The following is a 17,433-nucleotide window of genomic DNA, read 5'->3' as shown; positions in this document are numbered from 1 at the left end:
TGCAGGATGACAGGAAACTTTTTAACTACTGAAACGGAGAAACAAAATAATACACCACCCTTTTATTTTAGTGGTTTAATAAAAGTCATAACGGCTACAAACAATACCTTTTGGTATATTTACACTGCATAAGAACAATTTTTTCATCATGCGCCTTAGTTTTTTATATGATCCGTTCCCATTCCATTCACACCTCTTCCAACCAATCTGATTTAATTAATTTCGGTTTCCCGGGTCGTCTGACCAATCATATTATATAAACATTTTCGCAAAGCACTCTCACCGTTTTCATTCCGCTCCTCCGAATTAGACCATGGGAAAGCATGTCTTTAATATAAACATACAGGCGACAATTGGGCGCCAATCGATCAGTACTACAAACAATTAGTCGCAAAATTAATGATAAGATTTGAATTTTATAACACTACTTAGGGAAAACTAATAAATGAAACACATTTTTTTCCTGAAAATACTTAGTTTCTTAGCATTATATGGGAACACTAAAAAGGTTGTGACACTTGCCCTTTACGAATGAATATGATTATTTGTAAAAATAGTTCGAATGAAAGTGAAACCATGATGCCAATTCTATAGTATCAAATGGTTGCGTATTTTGTGTATTTCCGTTCCGTGCCTGATACATGGGCGCAAGCCTTTATAATTCCCGCGCGATGCCATCTAAAACGTACACCTATGCATATGCATGTCGAATGAGAATACGATTCCATCATAGTAGTGTTTGCATCGGAATGTTGTAGATAGAGCAATGGCTGCAAACTTTTTGTCTCGTAGACCATATGTCAATTTTTTCTGTTACAGGTAAACCTCTCACCTTTCAAATATTAAATTGTTATAAATTCACTAACTTCCAATGTGCTTTAGCAACAATGAATTTTCCCATGATTAAAGCATAAATTAAGGTCAAATACGACGTGACGTATTATTGTAAGATAAGACAAAACTGAAAAAGGCCAGATACGATAAGGCATCCACGTCAATGTCGTTTAGCTTAAAATAGGGATTTTCATAACTGAGACTGAATGGGGCAATACAGGTCAGGACCTAATAAGCTATAGTGCAAAGTTTCTAGTCACTATATAGTATAAAACAAAGTCGCTTCCCGCTGTCTGTCCCTATGTATGCTTAGTTGTTTAAAACTACGTAACGGATTTTAACGCGGTTTTTTTTTAATAGATAGTGATTCAAGAGGAAGGTTTATATAGGGTGTCCCAGTTATAATAATTAATATTTATACCACAGATTCCTACGGACATTTGGAACATAAAATGTTATAACACTTTTGACTTTTGAAACAAAATAAAAAATTATAAAATTATAACAGTTTCGATGCCGGCCCTGCACAATCGCAAATTAATTACGATTGCCAGCTGATCGTAGAAAAATTCACCTTCAGTAGGTCGGAATCAGCTGGTTTTTGGGGTGATATTACGGATCAGCCGAAGAAAATGCACTCACGTTAAGGTCGATTAGATGACTTAAACACGTTAGAAAAACTATGTACCTATCACAATCGAAAATCCCATGATCGTAAACTGAAGTGGACCTAATGTAGTCCATGACGTCGAATATTATGTTATTTTAAATAGAAAAGAAATTTTAACAGCTACGGAATAGTTAGAAGCGGTGCACAAACAACCCTCACCACCCAGCGTTTGGTAAAAGTTTGTAACATAACGTACTAGTGTACGAAAACAAATGTATGTGTTATGGTTGTAAAAGTTGAGACAAGATGCAGACCTACTCTGACCATTCACATGTGTTAAACGTTACTTTTGCCTGGCAGGGCTCATTAACCCCACGTGGGGTAATACAAGGGTGTGTCCAGAAGGACCAATTTTGGTTATTTTGTTTTCATTAAATGTAAAAAGCTAAGCATTGATATAACCTCGTATAATTACACTGCTGGAAGTGACTCGAAAATAAGGCACATAATGTTGTAGATTCTAACAGGTTGTTCAGTTCGCTTTGGATTGTTGTGGAATTTACTTGTTTGTTAGTGTTAGTTTATTTATTTAGTGGTCTATTACAATAAGGACAATTAGTAGTGTGATAGTGCATTCTAGTACGGTTCTTATTCAATCTTGGTGGTGAGTTACATTACCAATGCCTATCGGATAATTCGAAATATTCCCGGTATCTGGGCCAAAATTCGCAGCAACTGGGTACGTCGCTGTCAGTGTTGCATTGAAGCGAATGGCGGACAATTTAAACATTTTTTTAAAAAGGTACGCATTTCTTTTTCACTTTTACCTTTTTTTTACAAGGTGGAAGTGCATTCGGCTTCTTCCCGGGAGGTACTTATTACATCCACACTAGATCAGCTGAACGACATTGGTCGCTTAGATCCAGGTCCGTAATGAAACAAATTGTACGTTCAAATTTACAAAGACGATTTGCGAGCTCAATTGTCAGTGGATTGAAAAATTGTATAACACTTTTTTGTTGTATTTTGTGTCAGGAAGCCATGGTTTTTTTTTTAATTATTATAACTGGGACACCCTGTATGTATAATACATGCATAATATAGTAGAGAAACACGGATAATTTTAGAGGTTTCTAATGTGATGTCGTAAATAAACACATTTTTTGCACTTACATTGCAAACGCTGGCTAAACCCTACGAGATAGATCAAAATAATATACTACAGTATTGTACATCTTAAAAAGGTCTACAAAAAAGTCCGGGATGGTATATGTCTATCTCTTAGAGATAACCCACAATAACCATTTTTTATCCTTTACTTTTTACTAGAAATAATGCCTTATTTACGAAACGATTCTAAGCAATACAGCATTAATCCTTGTCCAATTAAATACTTTCAAATACATTGTGCATTCAATATAGATCAATATGGCTCTTTACAGCATGTAATTTAAATGAATATTTTCGAAGATATTACAGATTTAAAATGCAGGGACATGCGGTTGCGGCGGTACCGGCCGGGGGGCCACTTTGTATTATCTAATGACAAAAAAGCTGTAAATGTTGTATATAAAGACATTCAATAGTATATTAAGTATCAGCATTGAACCCTTGCGAAGCTGGGGTGGGTCGCTAGTAACTAATAAAAATGAATTTCTTTTGTCACGCGAATAAAATTATGAAAATTTAACTCAAATGCATGTACATGCGTCATGTTAGAGGTTTACTAGTTTAAAATATCAGGCATTTAATGTAAATTGACATGTGTGGATGCAGACCCCAATTTGCTAAATTGGCCCTCTAGACTGTGTAGGGGCCTTAAAGCTGGTAGGAGGAAAGAGTTGTGAGGCTACTGATATCTATACATAATTGATGAACAGATGGAATATATCATCCTCCTCAATAATAATAAAAACCTCACCTACACGACGTTTAAGTATATATACGGAATATCCCGCTTGTATGAAACCGTAGCAGCAACCTAATATTGTTGCGTGGAAACATTCGACGATATTGTAAGTGAAAAATATATATATACAAAATAAACCAGTCACATGTAACCACAAGTTTATTAAGCGTAAAAGATACGCCGGTTTCTGCGATATGTAATACACTTGTCAAGTTGTAGATAAATTGAAAAATAAATGTCGAGCCTGTATTACAACAAACACGACACACCATTGTTCACTGAAAACTAAAATAACATAATATGGAACCTTCCTATGCTGTTGTTAATTTAAGAAAATACAAAAAAACATTTTTTTGCACAATTCTTTCCGTATAATTTCCGGCAATTTGCCTAGTGTTGATGATAATATTCTTTCTCAACTTTTTGAGCTGAATAATCCTAGATGTTTGGGCACGAGCATTTTGTGTTTTTTCAAAAATTATTTATTTATTCATTAATATCTATTTTGCCCCCTTCAAAGAAATCCCCACCAGATATTACACACTTGTGCCAACGTTTTTTCCAATCCTCGAAGCTTTCATGGGCCTCTTCAGTTTTGGGAACAAGAAAAAATCACACGGGGGTAGACCAGGAAATACGGTGGTTGTGGCATTATTAGTGTGTTGTTTTTGGCCAAAAATTTGCGCCCAAGCAACGATGTGTGAGCAGGGGCGTTATCATGGCCTTTCTACCCTGTGGCAAGAACTCATGATGCACCACGCCCTTGAAATCGAAGAAAACTGTAAGAAAAATCTTTACATTCGACCCAAGTTGGCGCGCTTTTTTCGGTCTTGGCTTTCGTCTTTTCTTCCATTGGGATAATGGAGCTTTGGTTTCCACGTCATAACCATAAATTCATGGTTCGTCACCAGTTATGAGCATGGAGCAAATTTGGGTCGTCGCGGACAGTTAAATAGCTCCTTAGCAATGTTAACACGATGCTGTTTTTGGTCGAAATTGAATAATTTTGGTACGAATTTCGCGGCGACCCGTCTCATGTCCAAATCATTGGCAAAAATCGAATGACAGAAACCAATCGATATGTTTAGGTCCTCAGCTACTTCTCTAACGGTGATTCGACGATTGGTCAATACTATTTTCTTCACTTCGTCAATGTTTTCATCTTCGTAAGAATATTGAAACGAAACGGTGGAGGCGCAGGATGGTGGAGATAAAAAATTGACAATTGGGATTTTAGAAGCCATAGGTTTAATGTTACATACCAGGTTCAATGACAAAAAACATTATCCAATTTGAATGAAAAGTTAACGCGTTATAGCTATTCGAATTCATTCTTTACCTGCACTCTCGACTATTTTTACGCAAATATAATAAGTAAATAAAATTAGCAATATTTTTTTTTACTTTTTTTAATGACCGTTTCATAAAATAATCGTTTAGAATACGTTGACACATTTACCAGCATACATAGTAACCATTTTTAAAATATTCTCCACACAAACCTCCTATTGCAATTGCGCACTCGACGTATGTTATTTAGGCTTGAGTTAAGCTATAGATCCGCTCTTGGTACGGTAAAATATTGTTACAAGAGAAACAATTCACAATGACGCTATCGCGCCGGTTTCGGTCCCATCTCGCTCTGATACCGATACATTTCATGCAATATTTCTTTGATAGAACTTGCCCTGAATTGCATCAAAATAAAATTACTTAAAAATAGCATATCATTTAAATACAGCATCTGTTAATATCGATACGCCCACATCCTTCTATTCTTTGTTTTTCGCTTTTGGGCCATTTGATAATCTTCGTCCAAAATAGCAGCTATTACAACTAATTCTTCTGAGAACATTTTGAACGACATTTACCTAAACTGGCGAAAAATGACAAACGCAATAGAAACATAATAGGCGAGTGACTTTGAAAGTACCATCATCTTGTAAATGTAAAATTAAAAAAAAAATGGTAATTGATAATTATACGGATAAAATGACTTTGGTACGCGTTAATTGGGTTAGCCGAAAGTATATTAAAGAAAATTATAATAACAAAAAAAAAAATGTTTTACTATCTTCGCGAAGTTTGAAGAATTGTACTATATTCGATAGGAAATTTGTTAATTTATTGACTCAGCAATTTTTTTAGCCGAAAGGGCGTGGCATACCTACTTAATGGATGTGAAAGAGGATAAAATTTCACCATTATCGCGTACACCTTTTTTTTAATTATACGTGTTTTAATGTAATTAACAAAAATATATTGGTATGCATGTCTAAAAGCTACCGGAAATATCTGGCATACCAATTCTATTTTATCAGTTTCCACCATGTTCAATAATTTTATTTTAGAGTAAACATGCATGAGGATAAATATAAAAAAAGGAACCAAGTAAAATGATTCTTTCAGTTTATTTAAATTTTAAAAATAATGAATATTTTAAACAATTGTATAATAATTATTTCGTAAAAGTATTTCTTCGAAAATAAAATTGTTGACCTTGGTGATTTTTATATAGCTAGCTGACCCGGCAGACTTCGTACTGCCCCAATCGATAAATAACAGACCTAAACTGTTGTATAAAATAAACTTAAAATAAACAAAAGGAATCCNAAAAAAATAATAATTTGTGGCAAATAATCTGAAAGATAGTTAACAACATTTATATTTATTCACCTTCTCTGGACTTCCACAAATAATTCAAGACCAAAATTAGCCAAATTGGTCCATCCGTTCTCGAGTTTTAGAGAGACTAACGAATAGCAATTCATTTATATATATATAGAAGATAGATGTAAGGGAAATCGATAAAATAGAATTGGTATGCCAGATACATCCAGATACATACAGCTTTTAGACATGCATACCAAGATATTTTTGTTAATCACATTAAAACACGTAAAATTAAAAAAAAAGTGTCTTCGCGATAATGGTGAAATTTTATCCTCTTTCACACCCTTTAAGTAAGTATGTCCATGACCTTTAGGCTAAAAAACAATTGGTAAGCCTAAAAAAATTGGTAAGTAAATCATTTTCTTTTAAATTAAGAAATCTGCTGTCGAAAACAACACATTTTTTTAAAATTAGCGATGATGGTGAAATATTTCTTCTTTTTTATTATAAATATTTTTTTTAAATATACTTTCGGCTAAGTAAATTAACGCGTACCAAGGCCATTTTGTTCGTATAATTGTCAAATATCAATTTTTCTAAAAATATTACAATTCCGAGATGACGGTACTTTCAATGTCACCGGCTCCAGAAGCGGCCCTACAGTCAATGACATTTGTTAATGTCACAAATTATTGTGAAACTGAAAATAAGGCAAATTTTAAACTACGGTACCTCAAAATCAATAACTTCTGAACAACTTTATCTGAACAGAATTTAGGAAATTATGTGATGGCCGTTTAACAAGCACTAATCTTCATAGAATAAAAAACTGATTACATACTGTAAATTAACACTGACTTTGATATTGACATTGACATGAAAATTTACCTACTTGGTTAATCGTTTATGTAATTAAACTTAAAACTGCCTAAATATTTGTGAAAATTATCATGTGTCTCTTTAAAAGAACATTAAAAATAGAAAACATTTGTCAGACAATGTAATCTTAAAATAATAAATAAGTCGATCAATTGATAAGATATTGGGTAACAAATGATAACAGATTTTAATTTAAAATGTTGCTTTATCTTATCACTGTGTTTTCGACTAAATTTTCCATTTTGCTACAATGAAAGTACAATATTGCGCAATTTCCCTTTCAACTGCAATTGGATACGATAATAACTCACCCATTCATATCTATCTGTACAACCAATGTCACGTGCGCCTGCGTCGCGTAGTATCTCCGATCAAACAAGAACTAGGTACACAAAGCTACACCAACTGAAACGATTTCAAATTGTCGTAGGTAACGTTCAAATTCAAACAGGCCACGTGTTTATGAGATGTGAAGCGTTTGCGCGATTCGATTTTCTTTTCTAGTAGTAGTACTGGGTGATCAACAAAACATAGGAAAAAGAGTTGTATTCCGAAAAAAGAAGTCCTAAAGAATATTAAATGCTTTGAAATCATTCCGTACGTATTCTGTATTGGTCACAAGCAAAATAAATACTTAAAAAAAGAAAGGACGCAGCAGATTTGATATTAAAATTAGAGATGAACTGGATAATGATTTTGCTGAATACCTACAAATTACACGTAGATAACGATTTCCATTACATTGAATCTCGTCGGAATGCAGATTTTTTTTTAATGCTTTCGTGGAAGAGGGGAAATCTACAAAAGCCGTCCGTACGACTGGGTAGTGTCGGATTCCCGAGGACGAAATCCTCGGACCGACCGATGCAGATCCAACTGTACCTGCTGCCTTTAGGTAGCGTTTAAGAATTCCTACACACAGCACAACGAACGCCATCTGTAGAAGACTGCTACATTTTGTGGGGTTGAAATATGCTCGACAAGGTCCATATCCACGTCTGGTTACGTTCCTACCAAGTAGGGGAGGTACCTACAATAGCAACGCTGCGTAGTGGTTTCAGTTCGACAAGTCGGTATTTTTATGGACTTTATTGAACATTTATAAATTTACAAAATGTAATAATTTTCTATAGATGGCGTTCACTGCACTGTTTGTAGTAATTCAACATGACGTTTTTCAGCAGTCATAATTCATAATAATAACGTTATTGAATGCGCGTTGATTTAGTAAAAGCTTTTGACAATGATAAATGGGACACAATGTTAAATATACTTGAAAATTGATTAGCATCTAGCAAAGAGGAGTTAGTGACAGCTTTAAATAAAATGGAAGTGGAATAGTATTGCACGGAAATAAATAAACCAAATCAAAAGTACTGGTATGCAAGGGTAGAAAAAGTAGGGAAAGAGCGAACATAAAGATAGGAGACGAAAAATTAGAATAACTTGCTGACTTTTGCTATCTGGGAAGTCAGATAAGTCAGGACGGAAGAAGTAGTAGAGATATAAAGCATAGTATAGCGCAGGGTCGACTCGCCTTCGATAAAAAGAAGTCACTTCTATGCTCGTGAACGGTTAATTTAGAAATTCGAAAAAGATTGTTAAAGGTGTATGTTCTGAGCGCCGCGACGTTGTACGGATACGAAATAAGGACAGTGGGCGCCGCAAAAAAGGAAAGGTTGGAAGCGTTCGAAATGCAGTGTTGCAGGCGAATGATGAAGATATCGTGGATAGAGAAGGTTAAAAATGAAGAGGTATTAGAAAAAATTGGAGAACATAGGACTCTATGGAAGTCAATACGAAATAGCCGAGATAGGTTGGCAGGACATCTTCTCAGGCATGAAAGTCTAAACACAGACTTATTAGAGACAGAAACAGGAGTTAAGAGGAGTAGAGGTAGACCTAGATTAGATTACTGTTCGCAAATAGTTAAGGATATGATATGGTAGTTTTAGGGAAATGCGAAGATTAGCTCAGGATAGGAAGGAATGGAGGTGCGTGTCCAATCAGTCTCAGGACTGACGACCTTATGAGGATGAAGTTATCTCCGCCTGTATGTATTAGGTATAGAACATCATTCTTCCGTGCCTTACATCCTTGAAGATGTGAAGATGGTCAACTATTATGGTTTAATAACGGATGGGATATGGGATCTTGCACATTGATGCTAATTGTTTTGGCAAAGATTAGCGTAACAATTTTTTGCAAGTCATTCGATCCTTTCTACTGCTCATTCTCTGACAAACATTCATGTAATAATTTATTTTTTTGCGGATAACTGATAATTATATATCCAAACTAATAAATAAACAAATGTAATGAACTAAACCATAACATAGTTATAATAAATCTGTAGATATACAGTAATTCACACAAATAACGATTATTGAATTTTTATTAGTTTTCGAATATTAGGCAGCCAACATCAGTGAAATGAAAAATTATTTAACGTAGGTTTGTATGTGTTTTAAATTCATCAGTGTGTACATACAGTTGTTATGGTTTTATTAAAGTTCCATTTTGTAACTTCCATTAAGCCTACATAAATATAAATTTTATATTATTTATTAAAATTATTTGCAATGGAACTCTTAACAACACTATTACAAAATACCTACCTAATATTTTGTTTACCTTTTTGCAATGTAATAATTTACAAACAACTTATTACCTATGTAATCATAATATTCATAACCTTCATAAACCTAATCTGTATACTTATATTGTATTGTTCATACAGTTTTTAAGTATTGCTAACTAATGTTTTATGTGAACCGTGTTTAGTTCGTTTACATTATATACAACAGCAATACTAAATACGAAGTCATTTCCTGATTTTCGAATTTCAGGCAATATTGCATGATAAGCAATTTACCTGACGATGAGCCACGCAAATTTTGACAATATTAATAATCAGTAATACGCTTTAATACGATTCTAAATTGCATTCATCACCAAATTCTAAAACACGATACAAAGCTATTCAATCATGAATAGTAGTGCGAGTCGAAAACAAGCGTTAAAGCCTTTAATATGTCTTCAAATATAAATAAACATCTCGTTGATATTTTCAGTAGTAAATTTGTAGTGGATAAAATGGTCAATTTTTCCGTGAAGTACTGTACGAATTATACGCTCCTCACCAGTTAAGAATTTGACAGAGAGTTGTTTCCTTCCTTTTCTGGCCTAGTGCTGTTCTTTTCTACTTTGCGCCGGTCAAGCTGAAGGCCACATCGCTACAGAAAGTAGACGAAGTATATCTATTAAAGACAACGTCTCATCGCAGCCTTTTCTAGCTTACTCTATAAAACATCTATATTGTAAAGAGACCTGTAGTTTTCACCATACGTAATATAGATTAACAATCGACAACGCATGTCATTTTTCAAAGGCCAACTGAAACCGTAATACATGCAATGGTTTACTAACTATTACCTGCGACTGTTTGCTTCCATTAAAGAAAGTAGATTTTAATAGGGTTTAATATCAAATATTAATGTGAAAATTTCATTTTAATTAACAATCCCACTACAAACTACCTCAAGTTAATGAGGGAAAATCTGCGACCAAGTAGGTACGTTTTGTGGTTGTTGCTGTTGTCACCTCTTGTAGCTTAGTGGTCAGAGTATTGGTGCGTAAAGCCAAAGGTCCCCGGGTTCGATTCCCGGCAAGGGTGGTGACAACAGCAACAAAAAAAAAATTTCCCTCATTAACTTGTAGTGGGATTGTTAATTAAAAATGAACTTTCACATTAATATAAGGAAAGTATAGTTGTAATCAGATCATGTAATGCGAAAAAGAGATTCATATAATTTCAAACACAGATCACAATGCAGACAGCATACAAACAAGTTCGATGTACATAGTGTGTAGTTCAAGGTGTGCAGTAGATGTAACTTGAATATAAAATTCCAAACAATTAAACGTCTATGGGTTATTATTTTAATAACTAAATGCACCGCTAATTAGTTTTGTTGGTCCGCTTTATTCTGCACTACTAATAGGTAGCATCAGGATAGTGCCAGATACGAGCCTTTACAAGTTAAAAGAATAGATGAATTAACTTTCTAGAAATAAAGTAGTAAGCATTTGCAGAACACTCTCTCCTCTCGCTTTATCACTGTTTATCAATATAAAATATCCACTTAATCTTATCATTCAATTTCAGTTAATAATGATATAAATTGCAGCATCCTTTAGAATAATTTGCTCACAAGCTAAAATATTCTTTTGTATAGATTATTTGCTCTAGTTTTCGTTTTTTCTCCATTTTTTCAATTATAGTGTAGATTTAAAACCTTAAAGGGCAGAATAACGTTTTTTCTTTTTATTTGGAAAAACTATCATCGATGTTTCGCCTTAATTGCAAAGCTTCTTTAAGTTTAAATTTAGACCATAATCTTACTTGATCGATAATTTTTACAATAAAAAAAAAATCATTTTTACCCTACATTAGCTTTGAATCTGCATGCCAATAAATTACTTGGTACTAACACTTGTAAACTAAGATAACAGTTGACAAATACTTAGCACTAGTTGAAGCATTTCACAAATAAAAAATCCGGGATTTCAATTAAATAAACTACCGAATTTCCTGACCTTTCCTCCTTTTCCTTAGAGTGGCTAGCCTGGAGAAAAGAAAAACACTATTATAAAGCTGAAATCATAATCGTTTCAACAAACAAAATAATTTAACTATTTTTTATTATTTCCAATCTCTGCAGTGCGTTACTATTGAAAGAAAAAAAGGAAAATCTTTCAAATTATGTTACTTAAATATAGTTTGCTATCTACAAACAAAAGCGATGGTAATTTTTTGGTTCCATCGCATTAAATAAACACATAACGTAGTCATACGTGACCGCAATTTTTTTCTATTTCTGCTGATTTAGTGAAGGACAAAGATAGATGTTAGTATGCGTTAGTTTTTCCACCAATTCGAATGCTAATAGTTACTTGAACTAATTATTTATTAAGACATTGGTTGTGCTGACGAAGCAGGTTCCTAAATTTAACAGTTTTTCGCTGACTATGAAACAGTTACGACGAAATAATTTGAGATTAATCGGTCACGTGCACGTAAAGTAACTGTTACTGTACTCCAAAAGACATTTTACAACATAGACAATAGAGGAGGGTTCGCGTGTAGGTAGGGAAACCTAAGGAAACTTCTGGTTTTTAATTAAATTATCTATTTTATTTATTGTCGCATTCATATCTGTGTTTACTTACTGACAGAAAAGTAACGAAGTACTTGAAACCATTGGAAATTTTTATTATTAAGTTGCCTGGTTTTTAGTAAGTAGATTAATGTTCGCTGATATCTATCGCATGTACTGAGGACTAAAAAATTATTTAACAAGAATACTAAGACAACGCTGTATCACGGTGACCACAGATTTTTAAATACCAAATTCCCTGATTTTTACAGGGTTTTGCAGTAATGTGACCACCATGTGTATTCGCCGACGATGAGTACACTCCGGGATGTTTTTCTCAAAAAAGGACAAGAAACTGTTCTTATCGGCAACATTCCTGGATTAGGATACTAGTCGGTTTACTAGTATATAATCGTAAAAAATCTTCCATCGGAAGAGTGAAATTACAACTTCGATAATTCTAAATAATTAATTATCCAAAAGCTTGCGGTTTACTAGGATATGACAACCGCACAAACCATCCAATAGCGACGTTCGTTTCTGATCGTTGGAGAGTTTCCTTACCATGCTGAGCTTGATACATCCGTTGTAGATACTTATCACCGTAATGCATCTCCAATCGGTCCACAAGGATCTTGAAATCGTCTCATGGCTTTTTCCGCTACAGTTTCGAACTGTTTGAGGTAGACGAACCATGGAAACTTTTACATCAAACGTTTTACTTTCGACATCCTTACTTTCCTAAATGAGTTTGAAGATTTCCAACAATTCAGAGTGAGTGTTATTTCATGTAATTTTTCTTGTATTTCTTTTATTTCTTTATTATACATTTCTGTCCTTACTCTCTTTAATTCTTCTTTTAGTTCTTCTAACTCCATGTTTATTATTTTGAAATCTCCTTAAATTATTCCCCGACGTTATCAATTCCCCCTGATCTGTTTTCAATTTTCCTTCAATTCTTCAAGCATTTACATCAAAATTTTCATTTATTTCTTCATGATTGTTACTTGGTTTCTTGTAACTGGCATAAATTATATCCTACTAGTGATATCAATGTGATAATTCTATACTTCAATATGACGGCTCACAAAAATGGGATCTAAGGATTCACAACACAACTGTTATTAAAATTTTTTAACTTTCGAGTATTGTAGGAAAGTATCAGTAAATATTCTTTTCTCTGCTTCACAACTATTATTTACAACTCTCTTGTTTATTTTTGATTGTCCAGCAACCGTCAGTTCGTAAATAATTGCCAATTCATGAATTTCGTCCCACCTATGATTATATCTTTTATCAATCGTTTCGTTTGCACTATTCTGTATCACTTGGATTGAATAAACTATCTATATTCGACAGACTTCCGCTTCCGCTTCCAGTGTCGTCTATATACTCAATAGTTCAGCTTTTTCGATTAGTTCCTGATTTTTCTGGAAACCTCTCGAGAAACACTTTTTATTACGCGAACAGTTATGTGTTGTGTGCGTTATCGAACGCGCTTCTGATATTTATTTACATGAAATATTTATAACCTAATCTGATCTAACCTAACCTAACCTGTAATTTTTAAAAAATCGCCTTTCGGATACTCCTTAAGGCCTTGTAGCCTTCACTTTCAGTTTGACGCTACTTCTTCATCCCCGTACACCTAATTAGCACTCCTGTATAATAAGAATTCATCAGACATTACAGAATAGAAACCGCAATTACATCACGATTGCAAGAAAACAATAATAATAATAAGACAGTGTCTGTACATGAATATGTATAAACATTTTGTTCAACCATTTATTTTTACTTGAGGTAAATTTATTATTTTGTTATGTATTCCATTTCCATTTTATTGTACATTAACTAGGTGTATACGTATATGAATACAGTGCGTTAGAGAAATGTTATAGACAATAGAGAATTGTATCCGACAAGATGTCTATTATTATTATCATCTGAACGCAACACTGAATGAAAATTATCACCTTGGGAATGCCAATGAGAAACCGTTTCAGACTAGCTCATAACAATTCGTTTAATGCTGAAAAAAGTTGCTGAGAACGTAGAAACGCTCATGTTCACAGTTAAATTACTTAATACGTAATGAACAAACAAAAAGGTGTTTTGTTTACATTCAATTCGGTTTCTTCAAGCCTTTTAAGAACAAATTACGCTACGTTAATTACTACGCATACCGTAGAAAATTGGGGATTAATAAAAATAAACCGGCGATAAATGTAAATAAAGTCGTTATTTCAGCCTATGTATATGGGCTAACAGAGCGATCTAGAATTACTTATTTCCACATCCATTATGCAGATATTTGAAACGATAATTAAAACACAACAATACCTATTGTTAACGTATTTATAACGTCACATTTTTAATACATGTAAAAACCATATAAAAATGTAACGCAAAGATAATATTTTTAAAAAACTTTGGAATGACGTAGCGGCGATGTCACTAGGAGCGCTACATTTCTAAATAATGAAACACCTAACCTTCGCATCAAAATAAGCTTTCACATTACGATGCATGCATGCGTGCATGCGAATTATATCCTCATAGCATAGCACTCATCCTAAAATCCGGAAATATACGCAGTATCAGCACAGCTACTAATTAAATATACTGTACGCAAGCACAACACGGGAATATGCATAATCATCTTGCTTTATTGAACAATTTATAGGCTGTGCCGTATGGCGTACCGGTCAATCGTATGCTTTTGTTTCTTATTAATTTATGTATGTTTATTTTATTACTTTTTAAAGGACGATAAGGTTACGCTAGGAAAAGACAATACGAACGAAGTAAGTGTTGACATGATCATGTCCTTTACGTTTGTGTGCAGTATATTTAGTAGATGGTGCTGGTGTCGCGTATATTTTTTGTACTGTAACGTAGACGCGCTTGTGTTGGTTATATTATAGGGTTGTTCGGAGTCATTTCGTTTTTTTTTTGTGGAAATGAAAGACAGTTTTCGTATAATAAACAAATACTTTATTAAGTTATATATTGACCGTTCTGGTCCAACACCTTTTGCCATCTTTCTGGTAGTAGCATAATTCCACGCTCATAAAATTTTTGGTCTTTGCTGGCAAAAAACTGATCGAGGAGGTTTTTGACCTCCTCATTTGAGGTGAAGGTTTTACCGTCTAAAAAATTTTGGAGTGACCGGAACAAATAATAATCCGATGGTGCCAGGTCTGGAGAATATGGTGGGTGTAGCATTGTATCCCATTCAAGCTGTAAAAGCTTTTGGCGAGTGACCAAACTTGTGTGAGGTCTCGCGTTGTCTTGGTGAAACACTACACCTTTCCTGTTGATTAGTTCTGACCTTTTCTGTTGAAGTGCATCATTCAGTTTGTCCAGCTGATGACAGTAGACTTCCGAATTAATCGTTGTGTTATCCGGTAAAAGCTCAAAAAAAACGATTCCTTTAAAATCCCACCAAACAGACAGCATCACCTTTTTTTGGTGAATATCGGCTTTGGAAATGGTTTGAGCCGGTTCATCTTTTTTGCTCCATGACCTCTTGCGTTTGACGTTGTTGTATACAACCCATTTTTCGTCCCCAGTGATGATGCGCTTCAAAAACGGATCATTTTCGTGACGTTTGAGAAGCGAATCGCAGACGTCAATGCGGCGACACAGATTTCTCTCTGTGAGAACATGGGGAACCCATACATCGAGCTTCGAGGATAATCCCAGGCCTTTCAAGTGGTCATAAACTGTTGAATTTGATAAATTTAACCTCAATCCGATCTCACGTGTTGTTATTCGCCGGTTCACATCAACTAATGCCTTTATCGCGTCTTTATCAGCTTCAACCGGCCTTCCCGAACGTGGTGCATCTTCGACATCAAAATTGCCGGATCGAAATTTAGCGAACCAGTTCTGGCACTGGCGTACTGTCAACACACCTTCTCCATACACATCAGTCAATTTCTTTCTGGCTTGAACAGCATTTTTGCCCTTTCTGTAGTAAAACAGTAAGATATGTCGAAAATGCTGCTTATCGCTCTCCATATTTAAAAGGGCACCAATCAAAAACTACTGCGTAGAATTAATTGGAATTTTTCACACACAAGCCTTGCTATATGAGCTCTCAAAGCATATAAAAATTAGACGGCTTAAATGTGAAGTTGGGCGCAAAAGAATACAATTAAATCCTCTGTCGGGGAAAAAACGAAATGACTTTCCGAACAACCCAATACATTTAGTGAACGTGTGGAATAATCATTTTACAAATTTTATTCAGTTACCAAGATTAGTTAGAAGAGTGGAGGTGCGTGTCCAACCAGTCTCAGAACTGACGACCTTATGATGATGATTCAATTACTTGCAGAATCAAAACTAATAAGGATAAAGAGTCCAGTTTTTAAGCCGACTTTATCAAAAAAAAACGCCATCTCTTTAGTTGGCAGCAGCGACTTAGTTGTTAGAACAAGACAAAGAGTAGAATAATTTTCTTCTGAAAATAATTACTTAATGTACCTATTGCTCATTAGGTCATTATCCTATTTATTTAATACGCTTGGTAGGCTCCTTAACTGCAAGTGATTTGTTTAGTGGCTCGTTGCTGCTACAACTCGGGCAATAACAAATTCTTTTTGGCAAATGTTGTTGTCTATGAAGAGGTCGTTCTGTCAGCAAGCAATATAAATAAATATAACAACAGAATTTGTTATTACATAGAACAGATATATTTTCAAACTGAATTAGAAAAATTGAGCCCATAATAATGGTTCATATTTTATTTGTCATTTAAAGAAGGTTTCATTGTCATGATATCCGTTGAATGGTAATTCATATTAACAACAGGTGAAATACAAAGGAAAATGGATTTCGTTTGATTGTAATAAAACAAAATTTTCTTTCAACAATCTTGATCAAAGGTTCCACTTGCCAAAAATATTATCTAATTTCCTGTTTTAATCTTCTTGAAGCAACGGAAGTCTGACAAGACTTGAATGAAAAAAAAATTCGTTTGTGTTTGTGTGACATGGGGTGGAAGAATTTCGCATTTCGAGTAATGGTATCAGTATGTGATTATTTATGAAAAATAGAATGTGCAGCCATCTTTACGCTATGCTCCAGAACTATGTTAAAATATAGTGGAAAAGATTTTCCTGAAGCGTGAGCTTAGGTTAAGCTATGGTGAAAAAAAGATTTTCCTATTCACATATGGAAGAGGCTATGGTTAGGTTAGGTTATGGTATGGTATGGGGGATCGCCACTATTAAAATGTACATACGTGTTTGACCAACCGTCCAGGAGGAGTTCCAACTAATATATTTAAAAACTAATTTCAAGATTAATGTAACTCATGTTCAAACAAATCGTGAAAATTTATCAAAAACACCAAAGAAGTTAATTAAAATTATTGATTACAGAATACTTACTGATAACCATTTATAAATAAAGATAAT

The 17,433-nt window shown here is 34.2% G+C and overlaps 1 protein-coding gene across 6 annotated transcripts in view; it reads right to left on the bottom strand.

Annotated features, from left to right (window-relative positions):
* Positions 1-17,433, bottom strand: part of LOC108740948 (A-kinase anchor protein 1, mitochondrial) — a 104,303-nt gene that overhangs the window by 13,147 nt on the left and 73,723 nt on the right. For 2 of the 6 annotated variants that reach the window (XM_018475486.2, XM_018475487.2), the window contains one exon: positions 11,445-11,473. The exons of 3 other annotated variants lie outside the window; for them this stretch is intronic. The gene's annotated coding sequence lies outside the window, so the exon portion shown is untranslated. Of the gene's footprint in view, positions 1-7,156; positions 7,262-11,444; positions 11,474-17,433 lie in introns of those variants that run through there. One more of the 6 variants, XM_018475484.1, reaches the window with a different exon arrangement.

The sequence above is a fragment of the Agrilus planipennis genome, unplaced genomic scaffold (genome assembly GCF_000699045.2).
Source record: "Agrilus planipennis isolate EAB-ADULT unplaced genomic scaffold, Apla_2.0 scaffold226, whole genome shotgun sequence".
NCBI classification, from domain to species: Eukaryota; Metazoa; Arthropoda; class Insecta; order Coleoptera; family Buprestidae; genus Agrilus; species Agrilus planipennis.
Note: the sequence above shows the minus strand (reverse complement) of the source record. Positions and strands in the feature narration are given on the sequence as shown.